Here is a 21,240-nt window from a genome sequence, read left to right on the forward strand (position 1 = left end):
CTCATATGTGTCTAGACAGCGAAGCCATGGCTGGCCTGCCTTGCCTAGAAGAAGCCCTTGACTGCTTCAAAGATGCTGGTCTTCTTCCATTTGTGATAGCAAAAGAACATTGGAATGAAGAGCTTTTGCTTCAATTCTATGCTACCCTCCATATTCGTGGCTACAACAGGGATCCGAAGACATGGATCCTTGAGTGGATGATGGGTAATGTACATCATGAAGCTAAAGCCAAGACATCATCGAGCTTACAGCCCTACCCACTCCTGGCAAACGTTATGAACTAGGTTGTCAACTACACCAGAATGCTTTGGAGAGCATATTCCAGAAGCCAGAGCCTAATTTGAGCCAAATGCTGAGCATGATGAAGCCTCTGCCACGCGACGATGAATACCCAACAGAATTCATTATTGAAGATGTCGAGTATCTGCCCCGCACCATTTATCATATCGTCAGGCATACTCTATGGTCTGTCAAAGGACATTCTTCTACAGCGAAGCTTGAAGGAGCAATGAAGACTTTGGTTTTCTATATCTTCAATGGCATCTGCTTCAATGCTCAAGACTTTTTCATCAAGCAATTGGCTGCATCTGGCTCCGACATCTTTCGTCTGAAGTTCTACGCTCCATGGGTAATGCACCTAATCAAACTTCACTCTGCAATCAACTATCAGCCTTATGCATGCAATCATCTCATATTCTTATCAGAGGTTGATCTGTCTGTTGAAGCCATCTACCCAGAGCCTGCCAAAGAGCCTGTTACTCTTGACAATGCTGATCACCAAATCTTCTCACAGCCCATTGAAGGAGTTCAGGCCGTTTCTCGTGTTTATCCCTTGGCTGGCAATACATGTGCCCCTCGCACCCAAACTGAAGCCACTGAAAGCACCATTGCTCAAAGGCCTCGAAAGCGATCTCGTGTTCTCAATGACCGAGAGCTTCTCGTCGCTCTACATCAAAAACAAGACAATCATCATGACTGGCTTAAGCGTCAGATGCAAAAACTCTTGGTGGACGTCAAACGCATTCGCAATCTTGCCACCAAGAATGCCTTTCTTACACATGAAACCTGTTGGAGGTCATGGAATAGTTTGACATTGCTTAGTGCTAAAGCGGATCTTCAAGATGATGACTTCATTGAAAAATTCAAGTTTGACTCCACTCCTCCAAGGAATGCTATCTTGCATCGAACTCCATCTCTTGAAGACTCTGACTATTCCTCCTCAGCTGCAACGGTGAATGCCAGAGTCATAGATGATCAAGATGATGCTACTTCACCACCTCCAACTTCAGCGCGTGTCGACACTGCACCAAGTTCTTCTGCACCGCCAAATACCAACGCCGACCCTGCATCTTCTCCTACTCCTTCTGGGAACGAGTAGAGGCTCTATGTCTTCAAACCTTTTTGGTCCTTACTGAGAAAAGGGGGAGAAGCATATGAGTTGATAGTCTTCAAGAGGGTCCAAATGGGTGGTTGCTTCATATTTTTGCCTAGTGTTTACAACTCCCACTTTTGATACATTTGGTTCTTTGAGTTGTAACACTTAAACTTGATGGCCGTCTGCTACTCGTTCGCTATTCTGTGATGCGATGATAAATTCCGCATGTGCGATGATAAATCCCACACGAAGTCATTTTGCAGACATCCATTTTTCATTATGCATGTCAATATCTTCGTTATATCCTTTCATGCATGATGAATTGTCTTCATAAGTAGAAGAGGAGCTCCGCAATTACAACTTGCCATGTGCATTTGCATTCAAAAGCAAAATATTTATATGCACATCTTTAGGGGGAGCCTTTCTGCTACTTACGAAGAAAATACCTAAATCCTTTACAATTTCACATACTTTTATCCCCGTTGAAAACTTCAACCAGTTTGTCATCAATCACCAAAAAGGGGGAGATTGTAAGTGCATCTAGTGCCACCCCTAGTTGGTTTTGGACTATTGACGACAAACCTGGTTGAGGGACTAATGTGTTTGTGAGAATTGCAGGATAACACAGGTAGTAGTCCCTCATTGATTCGGTTTACCTACCGGAGATGACCCCTAAAAATGTATGAAGACATTGAAGACAAAGGTGGTATGTGAAGATATTCACATTGAATACTATGACAAGAGAAGACATCTCGTGAAGACTATGGAGTGCGAAGACCTAGTTGTTTCGTTGTTTCCTTTTCTTTTTTGTTGAGTCATAGGAACCACCATACTGTTAAGTGGGGTCCCAGTGAACAAAGTCAGAGTGACTGAAGTGATGCTTAACCAAAATCCTATGTCTTCAAGCGAAGACAATGAGAGCAAATCTTATCCAGAGCTAGATGAGTCAGCTTTACTTGTAGCCCAAGTAAAGTTACTGCGTGTGTTTGAAATCTGACCTTTGGAATACGTGTCAGTTCCTTAGTGACCCAAGGTCATTTAGGACAAATCAGGTCGGGTTGCCTAGTGGCTATAAATAGCCCACCTCCTACACCATAAATTGGTGGATGCTCAGGGTTAGTCCATGGCTTTTGTCGTTCGAGAGCAACTCACCTCTGAAGATTTTGAGAGAGAAATCCTTGCGAGGACAAAGCCCTAAACACCCAGAGCCAAAGGGTGTTAGGCATCACTGAAGTCTTCCTGTCTGTGTGATCTGAAGACTTGTTACACTCGAGGATTGTGAATCCTCCAGCCGGTTAGGCGTCGCGTTCTGAGCATCCAAGAGTCATTGTGGATCGCCGGTGAATGAAGTATGTGAAGGTTTGGAAGTCTACCTGAGTTATTGGGCGAGGACTGGGTGTCCTTAGCTCAAGGGGAATAAGGTGAAGACATGGTCTTCTGAGTTGAATCTCAGCCTCACTAACCAGACGTACAGTTGTTGCAGCAACTGGAACTGGTCCAACAAATCCCTTGTCTTCACCAAGACCCTGGTTCTATCCTTTCCTTCTCTTTATTTATAGTTGGTCCTTTGTGAAGTCATTGCCAGTTTGCTTTATCTGTTTGTCTTTGTTGTGTGACTGTTTGTTCCAATTGGCTTCATGCTATCTTCCATCTTGATCCATACTGCCTAGCTGCTATTAGTCTTCATGCTTTCACTTCATTGTATACTTGACTATGGCTTGCCTAGTGTAGTCTACCTTCCGCTGCATGTTTATAGGTTCATTTCTATCATTTGTCTTCGAAACTTCCATGTTTTGAAGACTTTCATAAAAATCGCCTATTCACCCCCCTCTAGTCGATAACTAGCACTTTCACACACTACTTTGTTCTGAAGACGATCTTCGAGCAGAGGGCTTCACTGAATGCTTCAAGTTTGAGTCTAGGCCCCCACAATCAGCAAGATGGCGTCCAACTCCTTCTCTTGAAGATTCAGACTATTCATCTTCGGCTCCAACTGTTGTTGCACGAGTCATAGATGAAGAGGACGACGCCACTTCACCAACCATGGCTTCACTGCACCATGATTCTGCATCAAGCCCATCTGCACCACCAAACTCCAACGTCGATCCTACTGTCCCAACATCTTCACCGCCTAGGAACGAGTAGACACTCTATGTCTTCAAACCTTTTTGGTCATTCCTGACAAAAGGGGGAGAAGCATATGAGTTGATAGTCTTCAAGCATGTCCATATGGGTCGGGTAGTTATTTTTAGTAAGTTTTTACAACTCTCGTTCTTGAACTATTGGTTTTTGAGTTATAACACTTAAACTTGATGATCGTTTGCCACTTTTGCTGCTATCTTACGACGCGATGATAAATCCCGCATGAAGTCATTCTACAGACGCCCATTTCTCATTATGCATTGCATTATCTTCATTACATTTGTTTATGCATGATGAATTGTCTTCATGTGTTGAAGAAGATGTGCATTTGCATTCAAAAGCAAAACATTTATATGCACATCTTCAGGGGCAGCCTCTTTCAATCTATGAAAGCAATGCCCATGTACTTTAAGTTTCACATAATTTTATCCCATTGAAAACTTCAACCTCTTTGTCATCAATCACCAAAAAGGGGGAGATTGTAAGTGCATCTAGTGCCACCCCTACTTGGTTTTGGAGTATTGACAACAAACATTGTTGAGGGACTAATGTGTTTGTGAGAATTGCAGGATAACACAGGTAGAAGTCCCTGATTGATTTGGTTTTCCTACTAGATATGACCCTAAAAATGTATGAAGACATTGAAGACAATGGTGGTTCATGAAGACATTCATGTTGAAGATAATGATGTGTGAAGACATTCACTTGAAGACTATGGAGTGCGAAGACATAGTCTCTCTCATAGTTTCCTTTTCTTCTTTATTGAGTTATAGGAACCACCGAACAGTGGGGTCCAAGTGAACAAAGTCAGATGATTGATGTGATGCTCAACCAAAATCTTATGTCTTCGAGCGAAGACAATGAGAGCAAATCTTATTTAGACTTGGATGAGTCAGCTTTGCTTGTATCCCGCCAAGCTACCACGTGTGTTCGAAATCCGACTGTTGGACAAGTGTCGGTTCCTTAGTGACCCAAGGTCATTTCGGACATATCATGTCGGGTTGCCTCCTATCTATAAATAGCCCACCCCTTACACCATAAATTGGTGGGTGCTCAGAGTTAGTGCACGGCTTTTATTGTTTGAGAGTAACCCGCCTCCGAAGCCTTTGAGAGAGAGAGATCCTTGCGAGGACAAAGCCCAAAACACCCAGAGCCAAAGAGTGTTAGGCATCACCAAAGTCTTTCTGTCTGCGTGACCTAAAGTCTTGTTCCACTTGAGGACTGTGCATCCTCCAGCCGGTTAGGCGTCACTTTTTGAGGATCCAAGATTCATTGTGGATCGCCGGTGAACGGAGTCTGTGAAAGTTTGGAAGTCTACCTTGAAGACTTACCAGCGTGATTGGGCGAGGACTGAGTGTCCTTAGCTCAAGGGAAATAAGGTGAAGACACAGTCTTCTGAGTTCAATCTCAGCCTTCCTAACCAGATGTATAGTTGTCATAGAAACTGGAACTGGTCTACTAAATCCTTGTCTTCACCAAGCTACTGGTTCTATCCCCTAACTTCTTTACATTTCAGTATGTCTTCGTGAAGTCATTGCTTGCTTTCCTGATCTGTTTGACTTCGTTGTGCAAAGACTATTAACTGTTTGGCTTCATACTGTCTTCCATTTTGATCCATACTACCTAGTTGCTATTGGTCTTCGTGCTTTCACTAAAATGCTTACTTAACTATGGCTTATCTAGAGTACTTCATCTTCCGCTGCATATCATATTGGTTCAATTGATTGTTTGTCTTCAACATTGATTTGACTTCAAAGTTTATCTTCGCAATGTTGATTTGGTCTTCACTGATACACACACACACACTTATAGTTGCTATTTTTCTGCACAATGTGTGTGTGTGTGTTTTGTCCTCTACAACATTCACTTATAGCCATGTCTTCAAAGTTGCTATTTTTCTGCACAAAGTGGATGTGATCGGACCCTAACCCCTTCAGTGCTTATCCCTCAAATTCTCTCTATCTCTTCATATGCATTCTATTGACATGTGTCGAATGTCTTCACTGAGTCCTTGTCAACTGAAGATACAGAGACACACATTTAAAATTGCTTTTAATGTTCTTATCCTTTTTGCCTGAATGCCGGAGAAGCCAGAATGACCACCCGACAAACCAGGCGCGCATGGGGTCTGATACGTCCATTCTGCATCATGTTTCCTTGCTGTTATTTATAAATTTTTTATCCATAATAATGCTTTTTGGAGTAATTCTAATGCCTTTTCTCTCACAATTTACAAGGAACACACCAAGAGGGAGAATTCCGGCAGATGGAAATCTGGACCTGGAAAAGCTATGTCAGGCCACCTATTTTTCACAACTCCAAATGGGCTAAAACTTTACAAAGATTTTTTATGGATTATTTAAGAAAAATTGGAGTCAATAAACACCAGAGCAGGGCCACCAGGTGGGCACAACCCACCTGGGCGCGCCAGGCCCCCCTGGCGCGCCCTGGTGGGTTGTGGCCTCCTCGGCCCACCTCCGGTGCCCATCTTTTGGTATATAAGTGGTTTTGAACTATGAAAAATAAGGAGAGGACTTTCGGGTCGGAGCGCCTCCGTCTCGAGGAGGAACTTGGGCAGGAGCACTTTTGTCCTCCGGCGGGGCGATTCTATCGGGGGAACTTCCCTCCTGGAGAGGGAAATCAGCGTCATCATCATCACAAATAACTCTCCCATCTTGGGGAGGGCAATCTCCATCAACATCTTCACCAGCACCATCTCATCTCAAACCCTAGTTCATCTCTTGTATTCAATCTTGTTACCGGAACTATATATTGTTGCTAGGGGGTGACTAGTAGTGTTGAGTACATCTTGTAGTTGATTACTATATGGTTTATTCGATAGAAGATTATGTGTTCAGATCCATTATGCATATTAATACCCCTCTGATCATGAGCATGTTTGTTGATTATGAGTAGTTACTTTTGTTCTTTAGGTCACGGGATAAATCATGTTACAAGTAATCATGTGAATTTGATATGTGTTCGATATTTTGATAGTATGTATGTTGTGATTCCCTTAGTGGTGTCATGTGAACGTCGACTACATGACACTTCACCATATTTGGGCCTAAGGGAATGCATTGTGGAGTAGTAAATAGATGGTGGGTTAGGAGAGTGAGAGGAACTTAGACCCCAGTTTATGCACTATTCCGTAAGGTACCGATTGGATCCTAGAATTTAATGCTATGGTTAGGATTTATCCTTAATACTTTTCTCATAGTTGCGGATGATTGCGGGAGGGTTAATCATAAGGAGGAGGTTTGTTCAAGTAAGAACAACACCTAAGCACCGGTCCACCCACATATCAAATTATCAAAGTAGCGAACACAAATCAAACCAACATGATGAAAGTGACTAGATGAAATTCCCATGTACCCTCAGGAACGCTTTGCTCATTATAATAAACCATTTTGGCTTGTCCTTTGCCTCAAAAGGATTGGGATACCTTGCTGCATACTTGTAACTATTACCGTTACTTGCTCGTTGCAAACTATCTTGCTATCAAACTGCTCGCTACTTACAATTTGAGCACTTGCAGACACTACCTTACTGAAAACTACTTATCATTTCCTTCTGCTCCTCGTTGGGTTCGAGGCTCTTACTTATCAAAAAGAGCTACAATTGATCCCCTATACTTGTGGGTTATCAAGGCTATTTTCTGGCACCATTGCCGAGGAGGTGAAGTGCTTATAGTAAGTGGAATTCGGTAAGGAAACATTATAGTGTGCTGAAATTTATTGTCCCTTGTTACTATGGAAAACAATCCTCTGAGGTGTATGTTCAGGGTATTTTCACCTCGTCTAGATCCACAATTAATTTCCCCTCAACCTACAGCACCTACTGAAAATATTGAATATGAAATTCCTTCGACTATGATAGCACAACTCCTAGCTAATCCTTATGCAGGAGATGGAACTGAACATCCCGATATGCACTTGATATATTTGGAACAAATTTGTGGATTGTTTAAGCTTGCAGGTTTACCTGGAGATGAGGTGATGAGAAAGGTTTTCCATTTATCTTTGTGGGGAAAAGCATCGGCATGGTATAGGCTCTGTGATGATATTGGATCATGGAATTGGAATCATTTGAAATTGAAGTTCCACCAAAAAAATTATCGTATGCATCTAGTTCATCGTGATTGGAATTATATATATAATTTTTTTCCTCATGAAGGAGAAAGTATCGCTCTAGTTTGGGTGAGTCTTAAGTCAATGTTGTATTCATGCCCCAATTATGAGCTCTCAAGACAAATTATTATTCAAAAATTTTATGCTTGGCTTACACGTAATGATCAAACCATGTTGGATACTTCTTGTGCTAGTTCTTTTATGAAGAAGACTATTGAATTTTGGTGGGAGCTTTTAGAAAGAACAAAACTCAACTCTGAAGATTGGGACCTAGACGAAGGTAAAGAGTCATGTATAAAGCTTAAGTAAGATTGTGTTAAATCTTTTATGGATACCGATGATTTTTAAAAGTTTAGCACTAAATATGGACTTAACTCTGAGATAGTAGCCTCCTTTTGTGTATCTTTTGCTACTCATGTTGAACTCCCTAAAGATAAGTGGATTAGATATCAACCACCTATTAAAGAAGAAATTAAAGAACCAATATCAGTTAAAGAAGAAACTATACTTTATAATGTTGATCCAGTTGTTCCTCCTGCTTATTTTGAGAAACCTCCTTTTCCTATTAGGATAAAGGAACATGCTAAAGTTTCAACTGTGGTTAACAAAAGCTATGTCAGAACACCTAAACCATATGAACAAATTAGAGTTGAACCTAATATTGCTATAGTTAAAGATCTCTTGGAAGAAGATGTGGATGGGCATGTTATCTACTTCTATAAAGAAGCTGCTAGAATTGCTAAACCTGATGGAAAAGACAAACATAGACATGTTGTTGGCATGCCTATCATTTCAGTTAAAATAGGAGATCACTGTTATTATGGTTTATGTGATATGGGCGCTAGTGTGAGTGCTATTCCTCACAAGTTATATCAACAAATTATCGAGGACATAGCACCTGTTGAGATAGAAGACATAGATGTTACTATTAAACTTGCAAATAGAGACATGATATCACCAGTTGGGATTGTCAGAGATGTTGAAGTCTTGTGTGGGAAAACAAAATATCCTACTGATTTTCTTGTTCTTGGTACCCCACCTAATGACTTCTGCCCATTATATTTGGTAGACCTTTCTTGAACACTGTTAATGCTCGGATAGATTGTCACAAAAAAATTGTGTGTGTTAGCTTTGGTGATGAGTCTCATGAGCTTAATTTTTCCAAGTTTAGTAGGAACCATCATGAAAAAGAATTGCCTACTAAGGATGAATTAATTGGTCTTGCTTCTATTGTTGTGCCACCTACTGATCCTTTAAAACAATATTTGCTAGACCATGAAAATGATTTACATATGCATGAAAGAAATGAAATAGATAAGGTTTTCTTTGAACAACGTCCTCTGCTTAAACACAATTTGCCTATTGAAACTCTTGGAGGTCCTCCTCCACCTAAGGATGATAATGTGTTTGAATTAAAACAATTGTCAGACACTTTGAAATATGCTTATCTTGATGAAAAGGATATATATCCTGTTATTATCAGTGCTAACCTTTCAGAAAATGAAGAAGAAAGGTTATTGAAAGTTCTAAGGAAGCACAGAGGTGCTATTGGATATACTCTTGATGATTTAAAGGGCATTAGTCCCACTCTATGTCAGCACAAAATTAATATGGAACCTGTGCTAAACCCATTGTTGATCACCAACGTCGGTTAAATCCAAAGATGAAAGAGGTGGTAAGAATGGAAATATTAAAACTTATGGAAGCACGTATAATCTATCCTATAGCTGATAGTAGACGGGTAAGTCATGTTCATTGTGTCCCTAAGAAAGGAGGTATAACTGTTGCTCCTAATGATAAGAATGAACTTATTCCACAAAGAATTGTTACAGGCTATAGAATGGTAATTGATTTCAAAAAATTAAATAAAGCTACTAGAAAAGATCATTAACCTTTGCCTTTTATTGACCAAATGCTTGAAAGATTATCTAAGCACACACATTTTTTGCTTCCTTGATGGATATTCTGGCTTCTCGCCCTGTTTCTCAATCTGATCAAGAAAAGATGACTTTTACTTGTCCTTTTGGAACCTATGCTTATAGATGTATGCCTTTTGGTTTATGTAATGCACCTACTACCTTTCAAAGATGTATGATGGCTATATTCTCTGAATTCTGTGAAAAGATTGTTGAGGTTTTCATGGATGACTTTTCTATTTATGGAAAGTCTTTTGACGATTGTTTAAGCAATCTTGATCGAGTTTTGTAGAGATGTGAACAAACAAATCTTGTCTTGAATTGGGAGAAGTGCCACTTTATGGTAAATGAAGGCATTGTCTTGGGTCATAAAATTTCTGAAAAAGGTATTGAATGGACCAAGCTAAGGTTGATGCTATTAAGAAAATGCCATGTCCCAAGGACATCAAAGGTATTCGTAGTTTCCTTGGTCATGCTGGTTTCTATAGGAGATTAATCAAAGACTTTCCTATAATTTCTATGCCACTCACTAGTATTTTGCAAAAGGATATTCCTTTTGTCTTTGATGATGATTGTCTTGAAGCCTTTGAAACACTTAAGAAAGCTTTAATTACTGCACCTATAGTTCAACCACCCGATTGGAATTTGCCTTTTGAAATTATGTGTGATGCTAGTGATTATGTTGTTGGTGCTGTTCTAGGATAAAGAGTTGATAAGAAATTGAATGTAATTCATTATGCTAGCAAAACTCTAGACAGTGCCCAAAGAAATTATGCTACTACTGAAAAGTAATTCTTAGTAGTGGTGTTTGCTTGTGATAAGTTTAGACCTTATATTGTTCATTCCAAAGTAACTGTTCACATAGACCATGCTGCTATTTAATTCTTATGGAAAAGAAAGATGCTAAACCTAGACTTATTCGTTGGGTTCTCTTGTTACAAGAATTTAATTTGCATATTATTGATAGAAAAGGAGTTGAGAACCCCGTAGCTAATCACTTCTCTAGGCCTGAAAATGTGCTTGATGACCCACTTCCCATTGATGATAGTTTTCCTGATGAGTAGTTAGCTGCAATAAATGTTGCTAATGGTACTCCTTGTTATGCTGACTATGCTAATTACATTGTTGCTAAATATTTGCCACCTAGTTTTACGAATCAACAAAAGAAAAAATTCTTCTATGATTTGAGACATTACTTTTGGGATGACCCACATCTTTATAAAGAAGGAATAGGTGGTATTATTAGATGTTGTGTACCTGAGCATGAACAGGGACAAATCCTATGGAAATGTCACTCGGAGACTTATGGAGGGCATCATGTTGGAGATAGAACTGCTCAGAAGGTATTGCATTCTGGATTTTATTGGCCTACTCTCTTAAAAGATGCTCGTAAGTTTGTCTCATCTTGTGATGAATGTCAAAGAATAGGTAATATGGGTAAGTGTCAAGAAATGCCTATGAATTATTCACTTGCTGTTGAACCATTTGATGTTTGGGGGTTTGATTACATGGGACCTTTTCCTTTCTCTAATGGCTATACACATATTTTGGTTGCTATTGATTATGTTACTAAATGGGTAGAAGCTATTCCAACTAGTAGTGCTGATCACCACACCTCTATTAAAATGCTTACGGAAGTTATTTTCCCAAGGATTGGAGTCCCTAGATATTTAATGACTAATGGTGGTTCACACTTTATTCATGGTGCTTTCCGTAAAATGCTTGCTAAGTATGATGTTAACCATAAAATTGCATCACCTTATCATCCTCAGTCTAGTGGTCAAGTTGAACTTAGCAATAGAGAAATAAAATTAATTTTGCAAAAGACTGTTAATAGGTCCAGGAAGAATTGGTCTAAGAAATTAGATGATGCAGTTTGGGCTTATAGGACGGGATATAAAAATCCTATGGGTATGTCTCCTTATAAAATGGATTATGGAAAAGCTTGTCATTTTCCTCTTGATTTAGAACACAAAGCATATTTGGCAGTTAAAGGACTTAATTATGATTTCAAACTTGCTGGTGAGATTGCAAAGTTATTTAAACAGAAAGTTAAAAGATGGCATGACTAAAGAATACAAAAACGTGAGTTTAAAGTCGTAGAATATGTTCTTTTGTACAACTCTCGTTTCAAATTCTTTGCAGGAAAACTCCTCTCCAAATGGGAAGGCCCCTATATCATCTAGGAGGTTTACCGGTCCGGTTCCATCAAAATAAATAATTTCGAATGTACTAACCCGAAGGTTGTCAATGGACAACGAATAAAGCATTATATCTCAGGTACGCCTATTAATGTTGAAAGCAATATTATCCAAACTTTGACACTGGAAGAATACATAAAAGAGTACTTCCGGAACACTCCAGAATTGTCAAAATAAGGAGGTACATAGTGCGATAAGCAAACAGACTCCAAAAAATCTGCAAAAATATGTTTCATCAGTTTTGGAATGTTTTAAAATTTTGGAAATAAATAAACTTCTAGGAAGCGTCCCCTGGTGTGCACAAGACCCCAGGGCGCGCCAGGCATGCCTGGTGCGCCCAGGTGGGTTGTGCCCACCTGGGACACCTCCCCTACTCCATTTTTCTTCCATATGCTTGGCCTCCAAGATAAAAAAAATCTATATATACTTCCCGAACCTATTAACCACCGTATCACGGAGAAAATCCTCTGTTTTCTTTTCTTGCTGTTTCTGGTAAGATTTGTCAAGCTATGCATCATGTCTTCCTGCTCCCCCAACCACATGGACGAAGATGCTTGGCTGATGAAGACCTAGAGGAAGAGGGAGGAGCTTACGGACGTAATTAAAGGAGGACAAGGCCTCTTCTTCATCACTACCACCATCTTCTTCATCACCAGAGGAGAAATGAGTATCGGGTATGGGCACTCCTCTTGGCTTTTGCCAATCTTGGAGGAGGTACCCCGGTATCGTATCATCCCAGTATCATTTGCTTTTATTTATCCTAGTTCAATATTTTGCTTTAGATGAAATAAAGTTTAGTTCGATCCTTTCTTGTTCGAGAGTTTGCTTAGTGACCTATCATTATAATTAAGTGCAAGTTATATAATAAGCTTTAGTATGAGCTTTTGTTTTCATTACTCTCATGTTGCAAATAAAGAAAAGAAAAGAAACAAGAAATAAGGAAATAAAGAAAGGATAGAGTTAATAAAAAGATTATATACTAATCCTACAGTAAGTGACAACACCACATAAGGAAAAGTATAAGTAAGAAAATTTTATTAGAGATTGACAAACATAACATTAGTCAATGATGCAACTCATGAAAGAATTAATAAGGGAAGAGAAGATTCACATAAACTATCCTAGAAATCTTTTGTGATTGTGAGCACTCATCAAAAATATTATATGCCAAAATTGTTGAAGTTGGACAAGGAAGACAACTTAATGGTTTATGTTTGTTTATATTCACATAGAATTCATATTGTCATAGATCCTTTAACATGTGATGCTTGCCCCCTATCTTTGCTAGCCAAAAATTTTGTACTAAGTAGAGACACTACTTGTGCATCCAAAAACCCTTAGACCCAAATCCTTTTCAAGTGTCCACCGTACCTACCTAGGGATTGAACAAGATCTCTCAAGTAAGTTGTCATCGGTGCAAAAAGGCAATAAAAATTGCTTCTAAATATGTGAGATCTTTTAGTGCAAGAGAAAATTGAGCATTGCACGAACTTGGATGATAACGAATAAAAGCGACATACTGCATAATAAAGGTTGTCATCCTAAGGGGCAATGTAACATGACATTCTTTTGCACTAAGGGGTTGAGCATGCAAACAAATAAGGGCATCGCAACCTCTGCTTCCCTCTGCAAAGGGCCTATCCTTTACTTTTATGCAAAGAGTCAAAGTTTTCCCTCTATTCCTTTTTTATTTTATCTTTTGGCAAGCATCATGTGGTGAGGAAAGATCTAAGCACATATGTCTAGTTGAATATAGACAGCCTAAGTTATAATTGTTGACATCACCCTTGAGGTGAGCATGTTGGGAGGCAAAATTATAAGCCCCTATCATTTTACGTGTCTGGTTGAAATGCTTTGTTCATGGGTACAAGGTGAGTGTTAGCAATCATAGAAGACTATATGATGGTTGAGTGTGTGGACTTGCTTTAAAGGCTCCGACACGTGACTCTTCCTGGAAATATGATGAATTGTAGTTGCAAAGTTGACTGAGAACATAGTTTGTTGGTTTCTAATAGAGTTTTTGCTTTATACTTCGATTATGTGATGAACTATTACTTATTCATGGGAAGTATATGGTAAAATATCTATGATAAAATTCCTTTGTTTAATCTTGTTGTTGTTATAGTAATCAACATGATGCTTCAATGTATGTATTTGTTTTTATCGACACCTCTCTCTCAAAGCATGTGGACATGTTTTTCGATTTTAGTTTTCTCTTGAGGACAAACGAGGTCTAAGCTTGGCGGAGTTGATACGTCCATTTTCCATCATGTTTCCTTGCTGTTATTTATAATATTTTTATCCATAATAATGCTTTTTGGATTAATTATAATGCCTTTCCTCTCACAATTTACAAGGAACACACAAAGAGGGAGAATTTCGGCAGATGGAAATCTGGACCTGGAAAAGCTACATCAGGCCACCTATTCTGCACAACTCCAAATGGGTTGAAACTTTACGAAGATTTTTTTATGGATTATTTTAGAAATATTTGAGTCAATAAACACCAGAGGAAGGCCAGCAGGTGGGCACAACCCACCTGGGTGCGCTAGGCCCCCCTGGCGCACCCTGGTGGGTTCTGGCCTCCTCGGCCGACCTCCAATGCTCATCTTTTGGTATATAAGTGATTTTGATCGAGAAAAAAAATAAGGAGAGGATTTTCGGGACGGAGCAACGATGTCTCGAGGCGGAACTTAGGTAGGAGCACTTTTGCCCTCCGGTGAAGCGATTCTATCAGGGGAACTTCCCTCCTGGAGGGGAAAATCATCGTCATCATCCTCACCAACAACTCTCCCAACTTGGGGAGGGCAATCTCCATCAACATCTTCACCAGCACCCTCTCATCTCAAACCCTAGTTCATCTCTTGTATTCAATCTTATTACCGGAACTATAGATTGTTGCTAGGGGGTGACTAGTAGTGTTGATTACATCTTGTAATCGATTATTATATGGTTTATTTGGTGGAAGATTATATGTTCAGATACATTATGCATATTATTACCCCTCTGATCATGAGCATGTTTGTTGATTGTGAGTAGTTACTTTTGTTCTTGAGGTCACGGGTTAAATCATGTTACAAGTAATCATGTGAATTTGATATGTGTTCGATATTTTGATAGTATGTATATTGTGATTCCCTTAGTGGTGTCATGTGAATGTCGACTACATGACACTTCACCATTTTTGGGCCTAAGGGAATGCATTTTGGAGTAGTAAATAGATGGTGGGTTGCGAGAGTGACAGAAACTTAAACCCCAGTTTATGCACTATTCCGTAAGGGACCAATTGGATCATAGAATTTAATGCTATGGTTAGGATTTATACTTAATACTTTTCTCGTAGTTGCGGATGCTTGCGGGAGGGTTAATCATAAGTAGGAGGTTTGTTCAAGTAATAACAGCACCTAAGCATCGGTCCACCCACATATCAAATTATCCAAGTAGCGAACACAAATCAAACCAACACGATGAAAGTGACTAGATGAAATTCCCGTGTACCCTCAAGAACGCTTTGCTCATTATACGAAACCGTTTTGGCCTGTCCTTTTCCTCAAAAGGATTGGGCTACCTTGCTGAATTCTTGGTACTATTATTGTTACTTGCTCGCTACAAACTATCTTGCTATCAAACTACTCGCTACATACAATTTTAGCACTTGTAGAGACTACCTTACTGAAAACTACTTATCATTTCCTTCTGCTCCTCCTTGGGTTCGACACTCTTACTTATCGAAAAGAGCTACAATTGGTCCCCTATACTTGTGGGTCATCAGGAACATTGTTTAACTCTCAATAAGTTGCATGTCTGCCATGTGTCCTTCAGATGTGAACCGCTAGGAGAACCTGCGAAATTGCTCTGCGCCGCTCTCCTCCTCATAAGTACTTCTCCCCTCACCATCATTGTCTCTTCTCCCACCTCGCCATCTCGCTCAAACCCAAGTGCCGCATTATCTCTCCACCCACCGCTAGCATTAGTCGACACTGGAGGCGAAGCACTTCGCTGCCGCAACCTCTCTGACACCGTCTTCACGCCGGCCGCGGACATCGTCTTCTCTGCCGCCACCGTAGGTGTCTTCCGCCGCCAAGTTAGGGTGCGGGAGATTGGACTGCTCGGTCTCCAACTTTCCCATCTAGCAGTTCTTCGTGAAGTAAATAAAAGCTTCTTTTTACCGTTTATTCGATCCATTGAAATCTTCACATCTCCCAAAAGTTCTTTCTACACTTTCAAATCTGGATCCTTCTATTTCTGCATCTCATAACTTGCAACTATGTTCACTTATGCATTGCAACTAGTTAGATTCCTCACTTGTACTTATTCATCGATTCGTACAAATCTGGAACCAACTCACATTGATAAGTGAATGTCTTCGCACTATGAGGTCAATGTCTTCAAACTGATTTATCTTCAAAATCTTCTGAGAATGCATATGACCTCTTCCCCTTCCCTTGCATCTCTAATGCTATCACAGGTACATGTTCGTGGGAGAATCCCTTGGTTCTCATAGTCTACATTCATTTGCAGAGTTCTTACAGCATCACAATGAATCACCTGAAGCCAACTCTTGTCTAACAAGTAGATTGAAGCCAAACACTATTGTGAAGCCTTTCATTCTGAATCCAATGGCTGGCGGGAAATTAGCAAAGAAGGGTGGCAGACAGCGCCGGGACAATACTGCTTTGGACCTGCCCCTAGAAATCTATGAGAAATACAAGTCTGACCCAGAGGAAACCTATGGTGAACGCAATACTCGAGTCCAATGGATTCGAAGATATTGGGCAGAAGAATGGTTTCAGTACCATTTTGTAACACCTGAGTATGTGAAGAAGAAAGCTATAAGCCACCATGGGCAGATATTATGTACAAGAAGCTTATTCCCAAGACCAAGGCCGTAGCCATTGCCAAAGGCTTCTATCCTTGCATGGTCAGAGGAGCTCAGCCTGAAGATGCCGACCCATCTAGTCTTCGATGGTGTCGTGAAGATGAATTGTTTGAGCAAAATCTTCAGTTTGCACAGGCTTCAGCAGTCTAGAACAAGAAGGACGTGGGGATTGACTTCAACCCTGGTCCAGTTGCTCCAAGGCCATATGGCAGTCATGATGCTTATCAGAATATCATTGGTCCTTTCCATTACCTTGATGGGATTCTCTCCCACATCGCTTCACAATGGGCCACTGTTCAAGAGGCTACTAGTGAAGAAGAGCATGAGGATGCTCCAGAGCCCTCAAAGCCAAAGAAAAAGTCTAAGGCTTCAAAATCTTTTGCTGCTCTAAAACCTTCAAGAGTGAAGCCATTGCTATCTACACCTCCTAAATCCAGTGTGCAGTCTGAGGATCAATCTCGTATCTCCAAGAAGTCAATGAAGCCCAACAAGATTTCTGGGCATGACCTCACTCCAGCTAGCATCCTGCGCAATGAAGAGAATACTATAGATCTATCAAGTGATGAAGACCTTGCTGATGATGCTCTGGAAATGCTCATCAAGAGCAGGCAAGAGGCCGAAATATTAAAGCATTTTCCTTTCTTTGATGCAGATATTCTCAACAACTTCATTGCTGAGTGATTTGAAGACACCTCTCTCAACATTGACGATCCGTAGCTGCCCATTAACATCAACGTCACATTCCAGGCCTGCATAGCCAAGGAGCTTGCTATTGCTCAAAAGATTATTGAGCTGAAGAACAAGATAGACCATGAGAAGGTATCTTCAAGAAGCATATGGCCAAGCTCAGTGTCGTTCAGGTTCAGAACTTCAAGCAGATGATGATTGACCTCAAGGCTGAGTTCTAGAAGCAGACTAAGGCATAGCCTAGTGGTGGGAAGGGGTTGATGCCTTCCCACCCACCCAGGTTCAAGGCACGGTACTTGCAATGTGGGTTTGTTGCACCAATTATACTGTAGGGGGTTCCCTTACAGTCTTTCTGTCAAAAAAGGTTGAATTCAAACATGATGAAGCCAAACGCTCATGTGAGTGCATGAAGTGCTATGCTGAGAAATGCGTCCATGCTCACAATCAGGCTATGAAGAGAAAGGCCCTTGGTCGTCCTAGAATTGACCCATGTATGGCCGCCAAAAAGCCAAAAAAGCCTGCTGAAGTTGAACCCCAAGCCCCAAGGCAGGAAAGACAAAGCATTATCTTCCCTGCCAGTATAACTGGCACGAAGCCAAAGGTCCCTTCAGCAGCTTCTGGGCATAAGAAGACTAAGCTGGTGTAACATCCTGGATTTTGCCCTCATCTTTTTCTAATGATTTTCTTGGATTTATTTATTTGATTTGCTTTTATATTGCTATGTGGTTCTGAAACTTGGGAAGATCACGTCTTCCGAGGTTTTATAGTGGCTTGTCATCCTCATCATCATCCCTAGATCATGTCATTTTCATCCTTGACCTAATCCAATATTCTTTTTCTAGGGAATATTCCTTTTTCTATTGAAGGAATAACCCTTTAAACCCTAGGTTGTGAAACAACCTATATTTCTATCACTCCCAAAATTCCCAAATAATTCTCATAAATTTTTTGGGTCCTATCTTCCTCAAATATGGAAAAATATTTCATTGACATGTTCCTAAATCATCCTCCAATAATTCTTTTCCTATTCTACCATAAGTGGCACTTTGTGAAGTAAGTGCTATTTATCTTTGCTTGATTGACACCAAACTTATTGGACACCTTTTCATGTCCATAGCATTGCCCCATGACAAAATTCAACTCAATTTGCCTATTAAATATTCCTGAGCAATTTTTCAAAGTTCCTGTCCGAGGGAACCCTTTGTGAAGGAAGTACTATCTAAGCATATCCAAATGAGTTGAAATTTTGCAAGGTCCTTCATATGATGAAATCAGGACTCTCCACCCAATTTGAGCTCATGGAACTCATCTATGTGAGACCATATCCAAATCTTAGTTTCTGGTCAGATTTTTTGTTTGTGTCATTGCAAACTCGCACTCCGGCTCGATCCGGCCGCTGTTCCCGTCGTCTCCCTCCTCGTCTCCATGAGCTCCTGCGTCGCCCTGTGCCTCTGCCACATCCTGGTTCGCCATTAATGCGCCGCTAGCACCATGCCCGTGCCGTGTCGAGCTGCTGTCCTCCATTAGAGCTTTGCGTGAGCTCACACGTGATGCTCCAGAGACTTCCCCTGGCCTATATAAGAGTGCCCCGACCTCCTATGCACCTCACTCACTCCTCCCCCGCCTCTTTTGCCCACCAGAGCAACTTCGTGAGCTCTCCCGTAATCCTGCTCGGGGTTTGATTTGATTTGGAGCGAGACCACAATGCCCCCATCCAAAACCTTGGCGCAGACCTACTGTTTGCTCGACGCCATGTCGGAGACCACTAATAAGTTGCACAATTTGCTTGAGTCGGTCATACGTCGGCTTGACGCGAACCAGAAGACGACCGACGAGCGCCACCAGGTGCAGCTCTCCTACAACATTCAGGTCTTAGAGGAACTCAAGCTCCTGTCAAAGAAGATAGATCTGACACAGGCTGATGTGGATAAGGCCCACAAGGCCATACCGACGCTAGATCCAGCCGCATACGCAAGCACGGGCGCCGCGGACTCCTCTGTGTGAGCATCGCCGCCGCCTCTGCCGAACCGATCCCCGCCGACCCCCCTCTACACAGACGGCACGGCGCAGCTTCCGTTTGCCCGACTGGTCAACCATGGCCCTCCGCTGCTGATCAATGGTGCCCCTTCACCGACAGAGCGCGAGCGCCACAACGACTACTACACGAAGCCGCCCAAGCATGATTTTCCTCGGTTCGATGGACTATGCCTAGGATCTGGCTGGAGCATTGCGCGTCCTACTTTGAGCTCTATCGTGTGCTACCTCACTGTTGGGTGACCACCGCCACGCTATACATGGAGGGCCTGGCAGCAATGTGGCTATAGGCATACATGCAGAAACACCCATGAGTTAATTGGGCAACATTCAGAGCAGCAGTCGAAGAAGGAATTCAGACCAGAGGAATTTGAAGTACAAATGCAAACATTGGTTCAAATGAAATAGACAGGCACAGTTCAGGAATACCGTCAGGAATTCGAGACAACCATGTATCACTTCCTTGCTTTGGACCCATCATTGAGCCCCAAGTTCTTCATCTCACAGTTCCTGCTAGGCGTCAAGGATGAGCTCCGGCTTGGCGTACGGCTCTAGGCACCAACAACTATCACAAGGGCAGCGGTGTTTGCACGCATTCAGGAAGAGAAGATGGAGAAACAATGGGCGCAACGCCACAGAATCACACTAGTGGGGCGACCACCACCACCCAACGCCCCAGTACCAGCTCGCACAATGGTTCCCTTGCGGAAGGATGGAGATGATTATGCATGCAAGCGGCAGCTAAAGGAATTCCGGTGAGCCAACAGGCTATGTTTTTGCTGCGGTGACAAATATTCTCATGAACATCAGTGCAAGCGAACTGGGAAAATTCTTATGATTGAGGTGGGCTAGTTCGGTGAGATTCTTTCAGATGACACAGTCCACGCCCTTCAGCTATTGGATCCACCGGCAGCACAGGAACTAGCGTGCTGCTCGTTGTCTCAACACGCTCTCTCTGGTGAAGAGGCCCCATCAACTATACAACTGCGAGCTCAAGTGGATGACCAAGTCATGCTGCTGTTAGTGGATACAGGAAGCACACACAGTTTTGTCAGTGAGACGCTTGTCAATCGCTTTTCTGTCACACCTGAAGAACTGCCACCGGTTTCTATGCATGTGGCCAATGGCCAACGGCTGCGATGCAACAAGATAGTTCGTGCCTACCGTGGGAAGTTCCAGGGCACACCTTCCACACAGATTTGCGCATGTTGCAGTTGGGCGCTTACGATGGAGTTTTGGGCATGGACTGGCTATCGCAACATAGCCCCATGAACTGCCACTGGCAATTGAAGACAATATCATTTGAAACTGCAGGCAAGATAGTTCACCTCCAGGGCGTCAAAACCATGGATGTGCCACCGATTGCCGAGTCAGATGCCTACGAGCTGCAGCGCATGGTGATAGCCAATGACATTTGGACTGCTGCTCTGGTCACAGTGGAACGAGTCGAGAAGACTGAACTTGCACCACCTCCACCCCCAACATTCAGAAATTGTTAACTAAATATGCAGATGTGTTTGTGGAGCCGCACACCCTACCACCACGGCGTCAGTACGATCACGAGATCAACCTCGAGCCAGGCACAACACCCATTAACACCAAGCCGTACCTCTACTTGCCAGCACAGAAGGACGAAATTGAATAACAAGTTCAGGAGATGGTGCAGTCCGGCGTGATTGCCCATAGCCTGAGCCCTTATGCTGCACCTATTCTGTTAGTGAAGAAAAAAGACGGTAGTTGGAGGTTTTGTGTTGACTTCAGACGCCTGAATTCCGTTATGATCAAGAACAAGTTTCCCTTGCCCGTGGTGGACGAGTTACTGGATGTATTGGCGGGCCCAACTTACTTCTCCAAAATTGATTTACGCGCGGGCTTC

General features: G+C 41.8%; 1 pseudogene; it reads left to right on the forward strand.

The window, feature by feature from the left end:
* The first annotated feature begins 20,198 nt into the window (after window positions 1-20,198).
* Window positions 20,199-21,009, forward strand: LOC147985431 (uncharacterized; annotated as a pseudogene).
* Window positions 21,010-21,240: the final 231 nt, after the last annotated feature.

The sequence above is a fragment of the Triticum urartu genome, chromosome 2A (assembly GCF_056163025.1).
Source record: "Triticum urartu cultivar PI428250 chromosome 2A, HENAU_Tu73, whole genome shotgun sequence".
Lineage (NCBI taxonomy): Eukaryota > Viridiplantae > Streptophyta > Magnoliopsida > Poales > Poaceae > Triticum > Triticum urartu.